We start from the raw sequence: 20,639 nt of genomic DNA on the forward strand, positions 1-20,639 counted from the left end.
AAGCACGACCAGGTAGAGCAAAGCTACAATTCCAAATCTTGTAGACTTAGTTTGGTTTGGGAAGGATATGATTGACAAACTAGTAGTGTTAAAGGTTGTAATTGAATTGCTTGGTTCAAGAGCTTGTTACCATTTGTCCTTTTAATATACAAATTTTCTTCAGTGTAAAGAATTGCCATGCCGGGAAGGCTTTGGTTGAACTCTGCTTTTTGCTGATTTGAGACTATTATAATGAGCAAGCATTTACTTTGCTATGCAACATTGAACCTCGTTGCATTTCTATCTTCGATAATATTTACTTTGGTATGCAACATTCAACCTCGGTCCATTTCTATCTTTAATAATATTTGAAAAGGTGATGGTGATCTTTTGAAGAGAGAGAATTTGGTGCGCATGCTAAGTTCAATTCACACATTTGTTGGCCATTATTTTTTATTTTTATCGCTGCTGTTAGGCTCCACTGTATATTGTTGCCGACATATCACTATTCACAATTTTGGCTTGAATCGCATCACATGGTTATTGTTATATTTAAGGCAACACCAAGGCTGTCTTACGGTCTTTCCTAATGATACCTTCCCTGCCCCAGGGAAAAGTTCATACATTTGTTTTGTGCGCATGGTAGGACGTCCAAATCACTTTATGTTGTATTCCTAAGTTGTTCGTTGTAGTCATTCCTTCTTTCACGTTTTTTAATTTTACCTCTAGCAAACAGAAGTTTATAATAATGTGTATAAGCATCATTGTCAGAGAGTTCGGAAACACTGTCCGAGAAGATAATGGAAGCTTTACTTTGACCCCATATCGATAACAGCATGTTATATTTTCACGTGGGGAAAATTATTTTTATGTTACGCGAGGTCAATTTTTTTTCTCTCCTGATAATCGTATAATTTATTTTTTTTAAGTGGTGATTTCATCATTATGTATTTATGATATAATTTTTATTTGTGTGTAATAACATGAAACTAGATAAGTCTTATTTTTATTAACGCAAACCAAATAAACACGATTTCCGATGTATTTTATATCATGCATTTTATAAGCAGCGAGTTTTTTAAACAGTTTTGTCCAACTGCCTTCAAAAAGCATAATTTGATAGGGAAGTGCTTTAAATAGAATATCAGGTGAAATGGAAAAGTGGGTTGCGTAAATTTTTTTCTAATGAGCTAAATTTTAGTTCAAACAGGGTTTTACGGGCTTTTTGACCCTTATAACCTTTAATTAATAATTAATTACCAATTTGACCTTCATTTGAAACTAATTCGAAAATTTAACCCCTTCAGAAAACATAACACCAATCTGCCCCTGTTTGACCGTTGACCATGAAGCCTACCCGAGTACATCCCACTCTACCCGGGTAGATAAAAAATTTCAAAAAATACCAGGGTAGGGAGGGGTGTACCCGGATAGGAAGGGTTGTACCCGGGTAAACATCCAGAGTAGCGTTTTTATATAAATGAAAAAAACTGTGACATGCATGGTTCATGGACGATAGCAACGAAGATCCAAGGCTTCCTCACCATGGCAGCCCTAATGAATTTGTTTCCATCAACCAATTAGCAGGTCATTACTCTCTCTCTCTATCTATCTATAGTTTTACTTAGTTGTGACGTTGCAGAAAAATGGTGAGTTTTGCAGAATTGAGACTCTTATACTGGAAGCTGAATCCAAATGATTATGAGAACGATGAAGAGTTGAGGAAGATTAGAGAAACTAGGGGATACAATTACATGGTAATGTTGTATTAATTTTTTACTAATTTCATTTTGTTTTCTGTAATCATAAGGTGCTTCAATTTTTTGTGTTTTCATTAACCTGATAGAAATATAAATTCGAGGAGAATATGAATTGGAAAAAGAAACTTTTTAGCATCTCGGTTATATAAAAACCCTACTCTTGATGTTTATCCGAGTACAACCCTTCCTACCCGGGTAACTAATTCAACCATTTTTTCAGATTCAAGAACTCTACCCGGGTACACCCCTCTCTACCCGGGTAGGCAAAAATTTCAAAAAATACCAGGGTAGGGAGGAGTGTACTCGGGTAGGCTTCATGGTCAACGGTCAAACAGGGGTAGATTGGTGTTATGTTTTCTGAAGGGGTTAAATTTTCGAATTAGTTTCAAATGAAGGTCAAATTGATAATTAATTATTAATTAAAGATTATAAGGGTAAAAAAGCCGGGTTTTATGCATTTGAGTACCTAAATTAGACTGAACAGGCTGTGAAATTATGGAAAGAGTAAATTATGAATAACTTTTTTAAATGTTGTTGAATTTTTTTATATTATGTATATTATTTATAACACTTAAATTTAGTAAAAGTTTGTGTTAAAATAATGGGATTGTTTTTGGATAAATTATAAGTATTTTTTACTGAAGATAATCTTATTCGAGACAGATTCAGAATTAAAATTTTAAATTCCTTTCAAAAATGATATTGGAAAGAGATACTTTTATTTTTTATATACACATAAAAATATATGAGATTTATTTCACTTTCCTCTCTCCTCTTTTTTTTTGGAGTTACCCAACCCTAATTATCTCTTTGAGACGAGTTGGCTCCCTCTGATATCCCCACGAACTTTATATATTTATATATATATATTAGACATAAAATTATTTCCTAATAAACATTAATCTTTGTAATAAAACTATTAAACTTGATGAATCTTAACGTAAAAGAAAGTTGTATTAACTTTATGAACAAATCTTGGATGTAGAGGTGTAAATAGGTTAGATTAGATTTTGACTTAAATATGTTAAGTCTGTGTAAAAAATATTGGGTATGGCTTGACTTATTAGCTTCTGTAAACTACAAATTACAAATCTGGTCTGACCTATATTTAAAACATAAAGTCTTGGTCTAGGCCTGTTTAAACCTATCAAACATTTAACAATTAAAAGAATAACTAAAATAATATTATTTTATTATTCAAAATTATTAAATAATTATTTTATTTATTATATTTTAAATAAATAATATGATATAGGTCAGCTTGTAAACGTATAGGCTGAGTTGTACAAAACAGCCTATGGCCTATTTTTTAAATAGATTTTTTTAAAAGCCTAGGCTTATTTTATTTTAATACTTATAATAGGTCAAATCTGACCTAATATAAGTTAGGGAGTAGGCTCCTGTAAGCCGGACTAACTTATTTACTCTCCTACTTGGGTGCATGTAGATTTAAGTACATCCTACCCAAAAAAAAAAGAAAATTTTTGAAACTTAAATAAAAATACAAATTCAAAACTGAACTCAAATTAGATAAAAGAAATTATTTTTAGAAAAAAAAAAAAGGAATATTCACTTAAATATTTTCGCTGTATTTAAGAAAATTTTTTGTATTTATTTTTTTAACCTTTTTATGGAACGATAATGAAAAAAAAAATGTTAGTAAAAAATGTCAAGGGCAGGGAGGAGATAGTGTTTGGTTTTTGTCTGGTTGCATGATAATATGAGGGCACGTGTAGAATGGGGGGTGATTGGGTTACGTCCCGTCCCTTTCCTTGGATTAAAGTAATTCCGCAATCTTTGGCTTTTCGCAGTGCCTTAGGATTAGGACTGTCTAGTACAGCTGCAAAGACCAAACGTATCAATAACCTTAATAAATATGGGAAGAAGAAAAAAGAGAGTAGTACTAGTAGGAAGGTGAGGGGTATCATCTTCATATGTATCAGGAGCGCAGCATCAAAAGCCTGTACACCGTACTTTCTAGTTTCTATATATGAATAGTAAAAAGTTGATTGTTCTGGCAGGGTCCACTCTTTCTCTCTTTCAAAAGTAGTACACCTATCATATCCGTACTTACACTCTCTCTCTCTGTCACTTTTAATTATAGTATCTCTCTTTCTCTCTCTCTCTCTGTCGTTTTGTCTCCAAACTTCAAGGCTGCGAATGAATGGGCTAATCTCACACTGTAACTTTTGGTTTCTCTTTGGTTTTTTTTTTTTTACCCTTTGTTGGGCTCTATGCTATGCTATGCTAAATCACTGCAATGAGTAGTTGAGTACACCACACCACCTCAACTCTGAATCTGAATATCTGAACCTGAAACCTGAACCTCATCAAATTGTTCATTCACATCCGAGACGATTGCAACTGCCAACATAGGCTACTTCATTATCCCTGCCCATAATTACATATCTTCTCCTACTATCTATATTATTGCTCTTTCTTTTGTGGATTTGCGGTTTTATTAATGTTATGTAACATAATTTAAGTGTTGTTTCCAACACACACAATAAAAAGGAGAGAGAAAGTGAAATGATGAAAAAGAAAGAAAAATATGTGGGTCTCACCTCTTTAATGTGTGTGTAGGAAAATGAAGTTATATTATGTTACATGATAAACATAAAACCCTTTGTCTAAACATAAAACAACAAAATTCACCGGCTTGGCCACAATGAATGACATCCAGATTCGCAGTGTACAGTATAAAAGTATTACGTTGCGTTGGAACTAAAAATTGTAGTGTATTCTTTTTTATTAACTAGTCAATTGTATAGCACAAAAGTAGTACGTTGTTGTTTTTTTTTGTTTAAAACTTTTTCAGTAATGTCAGAGTTAACCTAATCTATCTATATGCAAGTGAATGTTTATAAGTAATGTAAGAAAAAAAAGTCTCAGTTTAAATTTAATTGATATGGTATAGGTATTGATTAATACTTATTCAAACGCTAAAACTTGAGTATGTTAATGTTAGAGAGGGACTGATCTAAGGATGTTAACTAGGGGACACGGCAAACATGATTGATTTACCGGCATTTGCCTCTACGTTTTGAAATCAGAAAAATAAATAAATAAAAGCTTAGGAAAGTATAGTTTTACCCTTAAAAATTTGTTTCTCGTTCATTTGAAAAATTAATTAATCATTCTTAAGACTGATAATCCTAAAATTCTTTATCTGTACTTTGTCTATTTAGTAAAATTCAAGAATAAGTGAGATTTTTATTTATTCCACATATGGTATAAATAAGGCAAGTCAAGTCAGACTTTAATTTACATCAGTTAAATTTATGTAAAATATTTTAAATCTGTTATAAACTTGATACTAGCTAAATTACAAGTTTAACTCGACTTGTTTTTAAAAAATTATAAAACTTGACCTGGCTTATTAATTTTATCAAACCTTCAAAAATAATATATTCTGTAAATATTAAATTATGATTATTTTGTAAAATAGTTGAAACCACAATCCAAAATATTGATAATTTAATTATGTTGCTGGAAATAAAAAATATTAAGTTGAATCGAATTGTATTGATATTTTATTATAAAAATTAAATCTTGATTTAATTTAAAGTAAATCAAAACTGTATACACGCACGCACATATAATAATAATAATAATAAATTTTATATTGATATTTAAAAGTTAAATTTATATTTAAATGTGTTGTATAAAATTATTTGGATTCACAATTATTATATTTTGATGAATTAATTTAAACTTACATTTAATATATTTTAAGGAAATTATATTTATATATTAAAAAATTTGCTCATTTGTATTATTTTATTAAAAAATATTAGCAAGCTAGGCCTTTTAAATTAAATTTGTGGCATAATTTTTAAAGAAACATTTAATCAGTCCAAACCTATACTATTTTTAAATTACCAAAGACATGTCAAATTGTGGACCCTGACAAGCGGTGACTCATTTACACTGGTAACCCACACAATAGGTTAGTTTTACTTTTCCTACAATCTTACTCTTTCTTGCTTCACCTTCCTGAACTACATGTTATCAATCACCTTAATTTCGTTACACTGTCAAGATATATCCATTTAATTACTTTCGTCCTATCTATTCAATCCAAAAAGTGAAATATATTAATATTTTTATATTAATATATTAAACACATCATCACATACAAGAGCCCTAAAACTCTAATATTATATAAAAAACTACTTCAATCTAAAAGTTTAAATTGATAAATAAAACACATTTAATTTTGTAGTCTCTAAAATAAATCTGCATAGATTAACTAAATTTAAAATTGGTTCGTTATTATTATTCTTATTAAAAAAGTCTAATATAAAACTATTAAAACAACCTTACTTAAACTGCTAGTAAGATTGGAATTGAGAAGAATGTATACTTTACAACCACAAATGGCAAAAAGTATAGTCAAAGTATAAATATAAATGTGTGTGAGATGGCCTGCGCTATATTTTAAATATAGGAAAAACTATTCTTATCTTACATAAGATAAATTTTTCCTCTTATATACCGTTGATAATTGTGTCACTTTTTTCTTTTCTTTTCTTTTTATTTTTCAGGTGGTAAAGTCCACAAATTGATCTTTATGACATGTGATCAAAAGATTTTAAATATACTCTCATGCTAGATTTTAAATAAAATCTCGTAAGCAGGCTCAAAAGATTCTTCACCATTTTGGATGTTGGATTTAGATTTGGCTAAGTGAAGCAGATTCCTTAATGGTGATGAAAAGAAAGAAAAAAGGTAAAAGTTTCATTAAATAACTTAAATATATTGTCAATTACTAGGATGCGCATACAAATCAATCAAACAATAGAAGCGTTAAAAAGAGGAGTTTTATAAAAGTTATGTTGTAGGAAAAGTGATTGTGTAATGTTATAGAGATTCGTTTTGCATACCGTAATTTTTTTTTTCTTCAAAAAAATGTGGGCCCCACAAAATATTGTGTGTGTAAAAAAGTTTGTTGTGTCATGTTAAATGACAAATGCAAATCTCTAAAAAGAGTATAAAAAAGTTTGTTGTTAACAATTTTTTATCAAATAAGTTAACATATATTTATTCTTTACACAAATAGAATATAAATTGTGGCCTTGTGGGGCTAGAGAGGGGGACAAAATCATAGCATTAGATTCCATTGCGATTAAAAAACACTAAAAAGGAAGAAGAAAAAAAAGTAAAAATTTATAGGATTAGTACCACTCCTTGCGGCTCAGGTTGTATTTAGTATCCACAAAAGAATCAGGCTACAAACAACTATTACAAAACAGCATGCTGCATGCAGATGCAGTAAACACACAAATATCCAACCAAACTACTGTACTAGAGGTACATTGAAGGCTTCATCAAAACTCAATTTAACAAATGGTCCCTCTCCAAACACTGACCCTTAATTCTATGCAGGCTTTTGGTATATTACATATACTAAAGACATTGAAGGGTTCATGAATGAGTCGAAGAATAGGTTCGAGTTGGGGCTATTGGGGGGTCCCTGTCCTATCCATTGCGTTGTTTTTGGATCTTGAACGAAACTTGCATGTGTATGTCATGTCATGGTGCAAATCTCTCCTTTTATACCTTCTATTTTTCGATGAGTATCTGTGAGCATCTCCTCTCCTCTCTTCTCTTCTCACCGTTTCAAGGCAAACATGGCCGTTGAATTGTCAAAAGTGAATAACCAATATTAGTGCAGCAGCAGCATGCATGACTGCATGCTGCAGGAAATATGAACTTATCTTCCACGCTTCAACTTTGGCATATTGTTCCTGCAATGAGAGGAGAAGCCTTGATTCAAGCTATAAAGTGATTCATACATTTAACCTTTGGGTTTTACTATCTAGTTTAATATTAAATGAAGTGTAACCATTTTATATTTATATAATTATTAACCATGTCTTAACAATATATATATATATATATATATATATATATATATATATATATAGAGGTAAGATCCTTTGACACCGGTGTCAAATTTGAAGTTTGACACCTCATCTGAGAGCCGTTAGATAAAAAAAGATCAACGACTCTGATTTTCAAGCATGTGACACCGTTGATATTTTTTGATCTGATGGCTCTTTGACACCGGTGTCAAAGGATCCTGCCTCATATATATATATATATATATATATATATATATATATATATATATATAGGGGTAAACATTTCTGCAGCCACTTTAGATAAGGTTATCTACAACCATTATTTTTAACTATGTTCTCCCGGGAGAACATAGTTATAACAGTAAAGTTGTTTTTTTTTTCTCTAACCTCAGTTACTTTTCAGAACCTGTTTGCTGTTTTCTGACGTGGAGAGAGAAAAAAGCAACTTTAATGTTATAATTATATTCTCCCGGAAGAACATAGTTAAAAATGATGGCTGTAGATAACCTTATCTAAAGTGGCTGTACGTAGAAATATTTTTCCCATATATATATATATGGGCCGACATGATCTTCTTAGACCAGTGTAAGAATAATAACTCTTATACTCAATTTTAACCGTTGATTTTTGCATATCTGATGATTAAATTAATAATTAATTAATGAGAATAATCTAATTAATTACAGTTGTTTGATGGATGAAAATCAACGATTAAGATTGAGTGTAAGAGTTATTACTCTTATACCGGTGTAAGTTGATCCTGTCATATATATATATATATATATATATATATATATATGGGATATGATCCTTTAACATTGGTATCAAATTAAAAAGTTTAACATCAAATCTTAAATTTTTTTCGTCAATTTAATAGTTATAATTTATTGAAAATTAATAATTAATTAATAAATATGGCCCAATAATTTATAACCATCAGATCCCAAAATAAACGATTAAGATTTGGTGTCAAACTTTTTAATTTAATATCGGTGTCAAATTAAAAAGTTCGACATCAAATCTTAAACCTTAATTTCTGTCAATCTAACGGTCATAATTAATTAATAATTAATTAATAAATGTGACCTAATAAATCATAACCGTTATATTCATAAAATATACAGTTAAGATTTGATGTCAAACTTTTTTAACTTGATACTGGTGTAAAAAGATCACACTCCATATATATAGTAAGGGAAATAACAAATAATTTTTTGTATATAATGATAGAAATTAAATATATAACATAATACAAATTACTCAAATCTCTGACGATTAAATTAACCAACACTACTGACTTATGAATAAAGTTATTTGTTGCAAACTCTAAAAACATATAATTTTAAAAAAATTGTTTCTCTTTTATAATATATATTTATTGGGATATTTTTTTTTTCAAACTCTAAAACAATATCATTGAGTGGCAGAAAATAATTTTATCTTGTGTCACATTAAAGCCATGTGATAAATATCATTAACCAATGAAGCATAAAAAATGAAACCCTTCGCTGTTACTTTTGGTTCTCATTTCTATGGGGGGAGACAATATTGGTTGGGGAAGACAGAAGTTTGGTATTAAAGTGGTGTTTGGTTCAAATGAAAATTTTAGTTTATCGAAAAAATATAATTATCAGGTATCTACCGTTAGGGGTGTAAATGGGCTGGGCTGGGCTTTGGCCATCCTGGTCCAAGCCTACGTCAAAAAAAAATCAGCCTATCTGGCCTACTAGCTTATTAAAGGCTTTATTTGTAGGCCAAGTCCGGCCCATTTTCAAAAATAAGAAAGCCTGACATGGCCTACAGGCCTTGTAGGCCTCCCACTATATATACTAAGCAAAAACAATAATTGTATAGAGCAAAGAAAGTTCCATTCATGCATGCACTAGTACTTCTCATAAGAAAAATATAATTACTGGATCCTGAAATAAAGTCTACAAGAGAATGTTATTCATTTAAAAATCTTTAAACCACCATCAAAACAAGGGAAAGAAGATTATTATTGAAAGATCTTCATCAGTAACATCATAATTCAGCAAGGTACCCATTGCTCCATGGTATTAAGCTGCAACAACATGTAAAATTTGGAGACATTAGACAAGTTTTCCTTTCATAAAATAAAATAGCACAAAAAATAAGAGATATTCGTATTTGGTACTTTGTGTCTTTGCAACATAAAATAAATATTATTTTATATATTTATTATTTTATTTTAATAAATTAAATAGGCCAGCCTACAAGGCTGTAGGCCGGGCTTGACAAAATTGGCCTATTTATTAAAAAAACTTTTTTATAAGCCTAAGCCTACTCTACTTTCCTGAAAGGCCGGGCTTGGGCTGGGCTCAATATAGGCCGAGCCGTAGGCTGGGCTGGGCCAGCCTGGCCCATTTACACCCCTATCTACCGTGAATTAGATAGGAAAGTTAAAAAAAAGTTGTTTGCTTGGGCCAAATATTACTAGACAAATAGATTAAAAATTTTGAAACCTATATTTCATTCAAGATAAAATATTGATGGATAAATGATATATAATTACAAATATAACCCCATAATAATATCCTATTATCAATACAAGTGGCCAGTGCGTATTTACATGAGGGTATTTTGATCGGCTTTAGGTTGCCCTTTTGCCATTTAGCCAGCTAACCAGGAAACACCACCCTCCAATACCCGGACACACAAATTTTTAGAAAAAAGGCGTGTCGGACACGTGTCCGACACGGACATGTTCCAACACGCATCCGACACGCGGTCAACATTTTAGGACACGTGGTCAACTCTCTGACACGCTCCGACACGTTCTTCCAACACGCAGTCAACTTTTGACACGCTCTGACACGTGGTCAACGCTCGGACACGTTTTTTTTAGTTTTAATTTTATTTTATTAAATAAAAAAAATCATTTATAAATCAATTTTTTTCTGTTATGAAATTTGACATGAAAAAATAATAAGGTACAAAAAATTATTTTTGTTTATATTTATGTTATGAAATTTGAATATTTGATTGGTAATATGACTTATTATGGACTGTTATATCTATTAAATATAAATTATATTATATATATTAAAAATATTATTTAATATCAAAACGTGTTCCAACATGTCAAAATATACCATTTTTTAGAATTAACGTGTCAGCATGTCGTGTCGTGTCCCATATTCTATATCGATATCCGTGCATCCTAGACACCACCTACATGTTGTGTTTCTAACAATGACAAATACTTGCTTTCTATAACCAAATCTTAAATGTTATGCAAATATAATAAATGGGAATTTTTTTGAAAATGATCTACCAAATATGGACGTCTTACTTTGCCTGTTAGGCAACTTTTAAAAAACCCTGACCACCTAAAGAATTTTGGAGAAAATTAGAATTCTTAATACCCTACTGTCAAAAGTAATTCTTGGCATTTCTTCCTTCTTTAAGTTAAACCTCAATTATGCACGTTCAACTTTTTTTCTCGGGCAATCAAGAAAACCATTACGATAAACCTTATTCAGTACATAAGTGTCACTCTGTAACTTCGAGAAGCATGATTTGTCTGCTGCCATCCGTAGTATACAGAATAAGCGTAAAAAGGAGGTTCGCACTGTGCAAATTCATTTTACATTGTTTCACGTCTTTTGGTGATTTTTCATCATGTTTGGCTATCGAAACCAATGTTATTAAAATTGATTCAGCCATTGATTTGGTTGAAGTACTGAATTATTGGTTTAATTACATGACCCGATAATTATATGTAATTTTATAATTTATATTAAAAAATTATAAACATATTTAAATATCTTAAAAAAATATAAAAATTTCAAATTTTTAATATAAAAAATAATAAATCAAATATTATTATCCAATAAAAGATGAAACAAAAATATAATGATCGTGAAGACTTTAGGTTTAGAAAATGATATCTCTAACTATAAATTAATTCAAAATTTTCTGCATAGTCCGTAATTGAAATAATATTAGTGTTGTATGTACATAACTTATGTAAGTCAATAAGCAAAAAATATTCAAATATGTCTATTATAATTTTTTTTGAAACAAAAATGGAATTTTTATTTTTTTGGGACCGGACCGGGTCACCGGTTAACCGACCGGGTCATCGGTTTTTATGAAAATCGGCCGGGTCAAACTGGGTCGCACCGGTTCTGATGCATAGCCAATCCGTTGCTTCAACCAGACTGATTATATGACCGATTTACCAGTTCCCGACCTGACCGGATCGGTCCGGTTTTAATAACACGCATGACGCATTCGAAAAAAGGTGAGTTACGTTGTACTACCATCAACCAGAGTTTCTTACCACGTTATCATACAAGTTTTTTCACTATAATTATTAAGTATAAGTATTTTATTTTTGGGGTTTGTATTTATCATTTAATATAACACAACAAACTTTTCTACACGTATAATATTTTGTGGGGCTTACATTTTTTAAAGAAAATAAAATAAAATTACGGCACGCAAAACGAATCTCTATAACATTACACAATCATTTTTCCTACAATATAATTCTTATAAAATCCTTTATTTTTTGTGGTAAATATTAACTAAGTGTTTTAGAATAGCGTCTATGTTTTTAAGTAATTTTATATTCAAAATTAAATTTGTGAATACTTAAACAATTTTTTTTTATGATAAACATTCTTAAACATATAAAATATTCACTTTCTTCTACATAAACCATCTAAATGTATTTTCATAAAAATTTTTGAACACATTCATATAAAATTAATCTTAAATAAACGAAATAAAAAATATTTCCTTTAAGTATTATTCTTTTATTTATTTTAAACTCTATTGTCTTTCAGTCTTAATTATCAAATTCTAAAGAATATAAAACTTGAATAATATTTATAATGTTGTTTAATTTTTATATTTTTTATTTATCATATATTTTCATTTGTTTATACCATAATACCAATAATATTAGTATAAGATGCGTGAGAACATATATAAGTATATATAAGACAACATGGTAAATGAATTTCATGTTACTACATAATGGAGCAAATTTTATCTGAATCTTAAGCTTTTGATAGAGGTTGAATTATTTTACGAGACAAAATACGTTTTTCAACTAACCAACTAAAAAGTAGCAAAGATAATTTAGCCGCCCCGCTTTAATAAGAGGGATAGTTGCTTACCCAAAGAAAAAAAGAGGGATAGTTTAGCGTAACGACTTGCTGGTTACAAGAAAACGAAAAATGAAAATACAAATGATAAAACCATAACCAACAAATGTGGATAATAGTACCTACCCTGCGGGAACAAATCCACTTACCACCAAAAAAATTTATAACTCTTACAATTAATTTAATCACCGTTGATTTTCGTCAATCTAACGGTTACAATTTATTGAAAATTAATAACATTTATTGTGTCACATTTATTAATTTCCAATAAATTATAACTGTTAGATTAATGAAAATCAACGGTGATTAAATTGACTGTGAAAGTCGTAAACTTTTTTTGGTGGTAAGTGGATCCTCCCCTAGTACCTCCACTATATTTTTCAATAACAATATCATTAAAGATTAAATAAAATCAGGGAATTCAAAGTTCAACTTTGTCACAAAATGGAAAGAATCTCCTCTTGAGGGCAGCACTTCATACTCTTCCCAGCATGATTATATCTAAGTACAGGATTTTATGCCTTATGATTGGAACTGCTTCCCTCTGCTATGCATGTTGAATGGAAATACAAGCCCCTCATCAACTCACCATAAGCCAAGTTCCTCCATACAAATACAAATACAAATACCCCGTAGAAAGAATTGCGTTCATTGCCAGCTGTGTACCAACCAAGAAAGAGCTGTTGGCATTTACCATTGTCCATTAATATAGAAATGTTGAGAATGTAATTGTTCGTAAATTGATGGATTGTTAGGTTGAAATTGATCAAGTAACATTGAAGAAATCCTATAAGCGTCATTTTGGGGGAAAAATCTATTTCCAGCATGATCTGGAAGTCTTAAATTTTGTGAAGGTATGGATTGTTGCATTAAGGGCTTATGCCTAGCATAATCTTCAACAGGACTATATTGAGGAAGTAAAGTTCGCCTCGTGTCAAAAGATGCATTATTTAGCCTTTCTGCTAGCATCTCCTTACCAACTTGTGATTTTGCAGGATCATTAAATTGAACATCTTTCCATCCTGCCAACAAGGCATAAATATCAGTTTCATCAAACTTGGTTCCATAGTGAACAGATATGACAGCAACGAAAGAATGTCATGTTAATAAGTCTTATATTGTTTTCATTTGATGGAGAGGGAGTGCTTAGCTTGTTATTAGTCAATACTCAGCAGAAAATTTAGATGATGATGACACAAAAGACTCACTTCTAATAAATTTATCTGATAGCGCAGAATTGTTTGACAGCACAACATGTGGGTGTTTTCTCGTGAGAATATCATTTGGGCATTTCCCAGCGAGAGTATCCTTGTTTCCCATTAAACCATTAGATGAAAAGTTCCCTTCAGAAATATGCCTAGTAATCCCAAACGATTGCTCAAAATTAGATGGCCCTTTCAGTTGGGCTTGTCTAGATGCTTTAAGGGGTCTGCATGGTTCTTCACCTACACCCATCAACTTAACTAGTGAATCTTCCCATGCATCCGATTCTAAAGACAAAATATTAGATATAATGCTGCTCTCTCCCATGTCTGAAGCAACCTTATTTACATTATTTTTGCTCTCCACATGCTCCTCAAATCCTGAGATCAAGGGTTCATTAAAAGATTCAGAAGGTTTGATCTTGCTGGGGACAAATTTGATCTTGCTTCCAAAGATGATGGCTTGATTGATCTACAGTCTGAGGCAGACAAGGCGATATATTATTGATGCCCTTGTAGAATTTTGATTGCTCATCTAAGTTTAGTGTATCATCCACAATGATATCTTCCCAAAAAGCTGGCGTAGTTGAATGTTCTTTAGAAAACTCGTTATCTTGCTGCAAATGCTGCCCTATAGAAGAATTTCTTGAGTTATGAGTAAAATTTAATCTGTCTGGATCAGAAGAATATGAATCTTCAAGATGACTACACATGGTAATAGATGATAACTCTGAACATAAGCCTTGAACATTCCCATTTGAATTAAGACTAACCGCTTTGTCAATATTGAAATCATGGTGTGGTTTGGAGAGCTTTGGGATGGTTGTGCTCACAGCAGGTGATATCACATCTTGATTGTTGCCCATAAAAGCTGCTAGAGAAGTTTCACGGTTAGACAAAACACTGGAAGGAAGTTTCTCCATAATAACTCCTTCTGCAATATTTAACTCACATGTATGAGAATTTCCACCAATGTAATGCTTGTTCAACTTTGGAGGTACGAACTCACCACCAGAATGCACTTCAGAACTATTTTCAGCTTCCCCTGATCTTCTTGTATTAAAAACAGACCTTTCAGTTGACACAAGGACCTGAGGACCATTAGATGCCTCAATTTTTCTATTGGTCAAATTACCAGAACATGATGAACCTGTGTCTGGTACCAGGAAGTCACAGCAGAGGATGCTGTAGAACTCACAGCTCCACTGCTTGAACAAGATCCCTTAATCTGATTCTCAATTTTCTGTTTTGATAAAAGACAATTTAGGTTAATAAAATATGTTAGCCCACTGCCTAATAACTAACAAGATACATACTTAGCGAACAAATTTGAAAATTGCAGGAAACATCATCCCGTAACAAACAAGTTTGTCAAAAAATTAGTTTGGAGGCAGACGATATATGTCTAGGATCATCTTCTAGGGGAGGCAAAACATTTCCTGAACGCCGATGCAAATTATTTGTAACACCGATTATTTGTTGGACTCTACTCCTTTACCATCCAAATTACAATACAATAAAACTATAATCAAATATGATATAAGTCCCAAGCATAAACAGAAAATATAAATGGGTAGTGGAAAAGCATTAAAGCAAGTTGGAGGGATGTAATTCAAATGAGTCAAAACCCAAAGCATACCTTGCAAATCCTAATACTAGTTCATCTTTGCTAAAGCTATCTTCTTGAGAACCATATTCATGCAGACATAAGCAATCTATATTGCTGCAAGGCTGGACCAGCAAGATAACTAGTATAGTAACACAAACACATATTTATATCTATCAAAGCATTTATGAATTCAGCTTAAAATCAAGTTTTACCACATTTCTCAGCCATGCATGGCAATATTTCGTGGTTCCAAAGCAAGCTCTGCAAATTTAAACAGTCACCCATCATCACATGACCATGAAGGCCTCGCAATGCAATTAAAATGGCATATTCTTACGTCAAGAATCTACCTTCTAATATAAAACAATGCACTGATTGTATACATTGAATTGCTTCTGCCTCTTTTGAGTAAGTTATATACCTAAATCTAAAGATAAGAAATTTTAATTCAACAAATACAGCTTCAGTATTGATATATAAATGACAGCCTACAAGAACTGGCTTCCAACCCTAGAAAGAAACATGACAAAACACAATAAACACACATGCAAAAGAATAAAAACAAGACAGGAAAAAGTGAGGGAAAAAAAAAATATTTTTTGACTTGAAACTCTGTAGGGTGATGGACATTGAGACATTCATAACAACTTACACACAACAGCTGTTGTTTGCAGAATGTTGGATTAGGCCAGTTGCTGTACGCGAAATTGACACTTTCAAAACCTTTCCATACCTGCCAAAATAGTTCCTGTGCTGAAGAAGCTGGTAAAACCCAAATGAAAATACAGTCAACCAAAGAAATTAGATAAAATAATTTATAATTTACAAGACACAACCACACATGAAGTAAGACATGGTCCACATAGATGCATCCAGCAACATTTAGATACAGAACAGCATTGATGAACTCACATCTTCATCTGCAAGGTTAAGAGGCAACCTAATGATGTAGACTAGGTTTCGTTGAATGACTCTAACATCACTAAGATGCTTCCTTCCTTCGGATGACTTGTGCTTCAACTTCTGCATTTTCTTTTTACGCTGAAATTTCATTTCAGCAACCAATCTGCTTAAGCAAGGAAAGCAGAATACTTAGCAACTGCTTACAAATAATAAATGCAGTAGAGAAATTAAAAACTACACTCAACCAAAACCACCTGTTATATATAAAAAACCATTAATGTAGTTTCACGCAACAGGTTTTAGATTGAATTGGTTCTTTACATGGTATCAGAGTCTCGTGTCCCGGTTTGATCCTCGCCACCCCCCACTTTCTTTCAAGTGGAATTTCTTTGTTCGCACAGGTAGGTGGAACTGTACATTGTCCACCCGGGCATGTTGAGATATATAAAAAAGTATTAATGTAACCTCACCCAAACAGCTTAAGGTTTTGGATTGAATTGGTTCTTTACACCACTTTTTTTTTATTTTTTTGAAACATCTTTACACCACCTTTGACAGTTAGCAGCCTGTTAGAAGGTGAAAGAGAGAGAAGACTGATTTTTAATTGCAGCCTGTTCAACCAAAACCACCTTTGATTCCTCTGCCTCCTCTTCTTCTTCCTCTTCTCACCCTAAGTTACCTTAGGGTTTTCAGTTTTCAATTTCGTCGTATGACCAATCATGTGTAACAAAGGACAAAAATCCTGTCCCATATGCACTGAGGAGATGGACCTTACTGATCAGCAGCTGAAGCCATGCAAATGTGGCTACGAGGTTTGAACTTGTTTTTCCTACCTATATATATGGATTGGTTGTCATGGAAGTTTGTGTTTTTTTAATTTATTGTTGACCACCTTGTTTTGATTATCCTTTTAATATATGTGTATTATCCTTAACCCTTTTTATCAAGATGAATAATTGAAAATAAAACTGTCAATGTACCAGTTACTTCACTAAAGACAAATAATGACTTTTTATATATAATAACGCCTGCCCTGATTAATCATGTTGGTTTCTCCACCTTTTGGTTTTTGGTTTTTGATTTTTTTCTTCATTATAATTTTTTTTTAATTATAAGAAATTTTGTAAAAATTTGTTTAACCTAACTTCTCCTTGTAAGTAAAAGAAAAGCTAAAAACTAAGTGCGGTGATTTGGTGATGAATGAGCCGAAATTACTGTTGTACCGTGTTGATGACAATGGAGCTTACTCGTAAACTTTATGGCAGACGAAGAAGCAATAGTCGCATGACTCGTTGCTTAAGATTTTTTAATATTCATATGATTAGATGTGCAAATTGAGAATAATAATTTGCAATTTAAAATTATATATATAATATTATTATTATTATTGAAGATCTTTTTGTAATTTACATACCGTATATTCAACCATGTTGCACAAGATACACCCTAGAAATTGGCCAGCTTAACGTTTATGTCAGACGCTTGCACACTGATTACTTCACGAAGTAATCACTTTTATTATGTTCTGTTGAATCCAGAGGTCGATGACTTTATTTTCTTCATACTTCATGAGCCTTTTTTATATACTATTTCAATTCATTTCGAGCCTTCTTTACGCATAGTTTTTGTGATTTGTCCAAGTTTGGTTGATGAGAATACAATTCAAGAAAATAAAAACGAAATGAAGCTTTTACAAGTGCGACAAAATGCAATGTATAAAAGAGTTAAATTATAAAGATCTCACGACCTTAATTAACATATAGGGCATAATTTTTGTAGAAATGTTATGCACTCAACTTGTATATATTAAATCAATAAATTATATATAGTTACATTAATAAAATATTAGTGAATATAAGCCACTAGCATTGGTTTAGTGGTGAGGGATTTAGATGAATGGTTTTAGGTCATGTGTTCAATTCTCACTTATATAAAAAATAAATATATATGAGTGAATATAATCATTTATTGATATTTTAGTGGAAGAAGCAAACATAAAGAGGATCGAGGTATAGAATTATTGATGCAGGTTAATTAAAGGATGACATTTTATCATTAAGAAACCTAATGTGATTGGACTTGCCTTTTAAACAAGGAGATAATCGTAAGAACATAAATAAGATTCCATGAATTTAAAAAGGAAACCAAATTGTTTGAGCAAGAAAATTGGTTAAAGCCTCAAACTTTTATCAGAAGAATCCAATGACATCGAGGGAATTAATTAATGAAGGACCAATCAAACTGCTTTAATCTGTTACTCTGTGTTGGTGTGTTAGGTACATGAAAGTAAACTATTCACCGAAAAAAAAAAAGATATAAAACCAGGGGAAAATGATTTCTGGCTTTGAGGCAGAAAATATTTATCTATCATTGAGAGAGAAAAAAAGGAGTGGGGTCTATCATTTTGTGAGATTTTTTTTCTCTTTATGAATTTCTTTCTCTTTCTCATTATTTTGCAGTGGCAAAGAAATATTTCCTGCCTCAAAAGGCAGAAATTATTTCCCCTAAAACCAAACTGCTAAAGATTAATTGGTTTTGTACCTCCTCCCCTTCTTTTGATTCTCCATACAGTTTTCTGTAAACTTAATGCTTAAGAAAATACGGTTATTATTATTATTATTATTAAAAAAAAATAATCTTCATTGGAGCTATCATAATGCGTGCCCGTGATGTTTTTGGTTTGATGGAGAGTCCAAAAGCAAAATGGAAATGGCAAAGGCATCTAAAAAAACTAATTTAATTTTGTCATCTTTTCAAAAGTTAAAGGCTGTGCTCATATCACAATTTTTTCCCCCATTAAGTTAAGAAATTGGATCGGTCGTGCTTTTCAGAAAGGTCACTAAAGTGATTAAACATGATAGAAAGGTATGTGGGGATCTTTATTGACCATATTGTTTCATCCTCTACATCTATCTTCTGTCGCTCTCTTGTAAACGAGCGAGATGCAACTATCCGTATCGTAGGCATTTGCCATTGAGTTTTTCTAATTATTCTTACCTTTGTGTGTGAATTTAGGAACATGTGATATTAAGTATGCTATTTATCTATAAAATTATGGAAAGATGTAACAATGATCGATCCCTTATATAAAAAAAAATTACTTATCATTATAATGTATATATATATATATATACATATATATATATATATATATATATATTAAGTTAACAATATTTTTTTTAACTTAAAAGGCTAAGTTTATTTTTAAAGAAAGCTTGGTGCAGAAAGCATTAGACCTAGCATTAAAGCATGCAAATGAAAGTTGAAATTGTAGTCCCGTACGACATTGGAATTTGACTAACATTCTCTTCCCCACTCTCTCGTGTTGTGGGTCAAGGTGGGCCTATTTCACTTGGACCTTGACCCATGTTAATGAAAGTAAGAGCACACATGCATTCCACACTCATGTTAATGTCACCATCAACTTCTCCTTGAGGTTTGAGCATTCAAACTCCATGTCTACCAAATGCGGTTCTAATGTTACTTTATGATTTTCAATTAACATTTTCTTTATATGTGGATTGACAATTTAATATATGATAATAATAAAAGTTTCGGTAACAAAAAAGTTTTGAAGTCAACGTTCCAACTTGTTCTATGAATTATATAGATTGTCACTATGGAAAAGGAAAATAGAGCGATTGCCGTGGCTTGAAACTTTGGCTCAACAAACATTTAAAAAAAAAAAAAAACTATTTTGAGAATATGCAGCGTCTGCGATAAACTTATACCGAAATTTATTGGGTGGTTTTATTTTATATTATATTTTTTTCTAAGAGATTTTTATTCTCATATACTAATTGCATGAGATAATAGTTTTATTAATCCGAAAATTAGAATCTAACACACAGAAGCACTTTAAGCCAAATGCCAAGAGGACAAGTCCTAGCATAAGGAGCTAGCAGTTAGTCACCACTTTCCATTTACATGTTCATTTTTTTTTTTTATATTTAATGTCCTATAAAATTTTGCTCACTAACAAGTACTGAGAATTATAATTAAAAGCAAATCGATGTTTATAACTATTTTACTTGTTTTTAGGATATATATTAAAAAATATTAAAACAGAATTTCTCTTTGTTAAATGTATTTTGATTTTGAATCTAATTTTAAATTTCTTATTATTATTATTATTATTATTAAGATATTTAATAGCTTATTTATTCACATTTATATATTAA

Source organism: Gastrolobium bilobum, unplaced genomic scaffold (assembly GCF_033153095.1).
Source record: "Gastrolobium bilobum isolate Gb01-03AN ecotype WA unplaced genomic scaffold, APGP_CSIRO_Gbil_v1 utg22134, whole genome shotgun sequence".
NCBI classification, from domain to species: Eukaryota; Viridiplantae; Streptophyta; class Magnoliopsida; order Fabales; family Fabaceae; genus Gastrolobium; species Gastrolobium bilobum.